Source organism: Diospyros lotus, chromosome 7, assembly GCF_014633365.1.
Source record: "Diospyros lotus cultivar Yz01 chromosome 7, ASM1463336v1, whole genome shotgun sequence".
NCBI lineage: Eukaryota > Viridiplantae > Streptophyta > Magnoliopsida > Ericales > Ebenaceae > Diospyros > Diospyros lotus.
In genome coordinates, this window is record NC_068344.1 from 8,889,775 (window position 1) to 8,893,078 (window position 3,304).

Genomic DNA, 3,304 nt, shown 5'->3' on the forward strand with positions numbered 1-3,304 from the left:
GAGGGCTTGAGGCCCTCTCTTCTAAGCTAGCAGATCTCGAGCATAGTGTACATGTCCTCAATAAATCTATTGAACTGGCTCAGGAGAAAGCGAAGCTTGCCAACGAAGTCGAGGCTCAAGCTCGTGAGGACCTGGAGCTGGCGCATAATGGGATGTTGAAAGCTCATCAGGCTAACTCCAGGCTTAGGGAGGAGCTAGATGTCGTGAAGGGCACAAACGACATACTCCAAGAAAACGTGAAGAAGCTCACCTTGGAGTTGAAAAAGCCAAAAATGGCCACAAGGAAGGAATGGAATCCTACTCTCGATGCAAAGAGGATCTTCAAATAGCTAATGCAAAACTTCAATCCATCCTCGAGGATACCCATGTGGCCTTCCAGAATGGGCGTGAATATTTTCGAAGCTCCGACGCTTACACTGCAGAGTTAGAAGGAGTCATCGGTGTGGATTTGAGCATATGAAGAAACTCACGAACCAGCACTTCCTGAACCTAGATGTGGACTCCATCGCTTTCGATGTCTCAGCAGCTTTATCTTCTTTGGAACAGATGCCTTTGTATTTATAAACACAATATTTCAATAAAATTTAACATTTTCTTCTTTCTTCGTTTGCTTGTTTTCCAAAAACTTACAAAATTTTTGCATTTTTTCAATGAAGATTGAATGTTACCAGTGCTAATTTAACCACTCTTTGAGAGAGCTCAATGTCCCTACCTTAATCATTTTAGCCGCACCCGAATGTGCTTTATCGTTGTCATTTTTCTCTTTATCGGAATTCGAGGACTCACGAGGATCAGATCTGATCCTTTTCTTTTTTATCTTTTTATCGAGGGTTTGGGGCCCCCCAGGATCACATATGATTCTTTTTCTTTTACTTGGGGCTTTAATCTTGTAAAGATTTACAACCAAGAAATAGTAGCTAGGGCAAACACGAGAAAGGAAATATGAGAGCTGTATTATTCTTAGACTTGATGACTTACGAAAAACAGAATGAATGCTGCTTATATACACAGCAGCTATACACGACAACAAACAACTTAACAACAATGAGCTCTAACACAAAGCGCACATAATAGAGAGAAAAGCAGGCTAACTAAACTACAAAGATTAACAATAAGATATAATATAAACAGAGTAAAGAGAATAAACATAACATAGCTTCCTTTCACATTCCCCCTCAATTACAACTATCCTCTGTCCAGTTGCCTGCATATAGAATCATCAAATCTCAAGACTGATTGTATAGGTGACATCTTCAGATTAAGTCTCTCACACAAAAACTTGAATCTGTTACTAGGTAGTCCCTTAGTAAAGATATCAGCCAACTGATGCAACGAGGGCACATACCGAATTTCAACAATACCATTTTCAACCTTCTTTTGTACAAAATGAATATCTATTTCAATATGTTTGGTGTGAGAATGAAAAACTGGGTTTTCAGCAATACTTTTGGCTGCTAAATTATCACTTCATACTATAGGGGTAGAGGCACACTTATAACCCAATTTAGAAAACAAAGATTGCAGTCATAAGATTTCAGTTACTCCTTGAGCTATGGCTCTATATTCAACCTCACCAATTGATCGAGCCACTACGAATTGATTCCGAGAGCTCCAAACAATGAGATTAGGACCAAGAAACACACATATTCCACTTGTAGATCACCTGTTGACTTTCAGCCAGCATGATCTGCATCAGTGTAAACTACCAAAGGTAATCCAAGAGGAGCTGATGCAAAGAACATACCCAGATTCAAAGTACCCTTAACATAGCCCAAGAGCCTTTTACAAGCAACCCAGTATTGGTGTTTCGGAGAAGACAAAAACTGGTTGAGTTTGTTTACAGCAAAGGAAAGATCTGGTCTAGTGTAGGTAAGATACTGAAGAGAGCCAATAATTGTGAGATAAAGAAAAGAACGATCAAACAATTCACCCTCATTAGTTAAGGAATTTGTGACATTTATAGGTGTATCACTCGATTTACAGTCTACCATACCAGCCTTTTTCAAGAGATCCTGAGCATATTTAGATTGAGTGAGATAAATTCCATCCTTAGTTCTATGAGCTTCAAAACCAAGGAAATAATGTACTGAACCCAATGTCTTGAGAGCAAAGTTTTTATCCAAACCATGAATGAAATCTGAAACAGCTTAAGAATCTGATCCAGTAACCAAAATATCATCCACATAGATCAAGACAAATAGAACAAATGTAGTAGTTCGTTTGATAAAAAGTGATGCATCAGACACCGATCTCACAAAACCCCATGACTGAAAAGCAATTCTCAGCTTAGTGTACCAGGCTCTTAGAGCCTGTTTTAAGCCATAATGAGATTTCCTTAACCGACAAACATGTGAGGGAAAAGACTTATCCTCAAACCCTTCAGGTTGAGACATATATACCTCCTCAGTTAAGTCACCATTCAAAAATGCATTGTTGATGTCTACTTGCTAAATATCCCAGCCAAAAGTCACTGTAAAAGTAAATAGAACCCGGATTGTTGGAGCTTTAATGACTACATTGAATGTCTCCATATAGTCTACACCCGGGTTTTGAAGAAACCCTTTAGCTACTAATTGGGCCTTGAGTTTAAGAATTGAACCATCAGGATTGTATTTAATCCTATACACCCATTTGTAGCCAATGAGATTCATGTTATTAAAATAAGGAACTAGCTCCCAAGTACCATTCTATTTTAATGTTGTAAACTCCTCGGTCATAGCCTTAACCCATCTTGGGTCTAAGAAGGCCTCACGAACAAAGCTAGGAACTAAAGAACTGGTTAAAGCATGAGAAGAAGTTAATTGAAGTTGTTTGGCCTTGGACTTGGTAAGTATAGGATGAATGGAATGTTGCAACAGAGCTGTGTATCTAGACCAATTAGAAACTACAGGGTGAGAAGAAGAATAAGGTACAGAAACTATAGGTTGAGCGACAATAGGAGAGTTAAGGACTCAATTAGAAAGAGATCTCATAGACTGAGAAGAAGGTGAGCTTGATAAGGAAGAGATCTTAGGTTGTGCTACTCCAGAAGGATTAAACAAAGACATAGACTCAAAGTACGAAGTTGGAAAACTAGAGGAACAAGAATGAGGAGCAGGATTTGAAGAAAACAAAGAATTGTACGGAAATTCATCAGAATTAAACTAAACATGTCAAGAAAAATAGATCCGACCTGAAGGATGCAAACATTTATATCCTACTTGTGTATGACTATATCCAATGAAGACACATTTAGTTGAATGAAAATCAAACTTGTGTTTGTTATAAGGACGCAAGTAAGGAAAGCATGCACAACCGAAAGGTT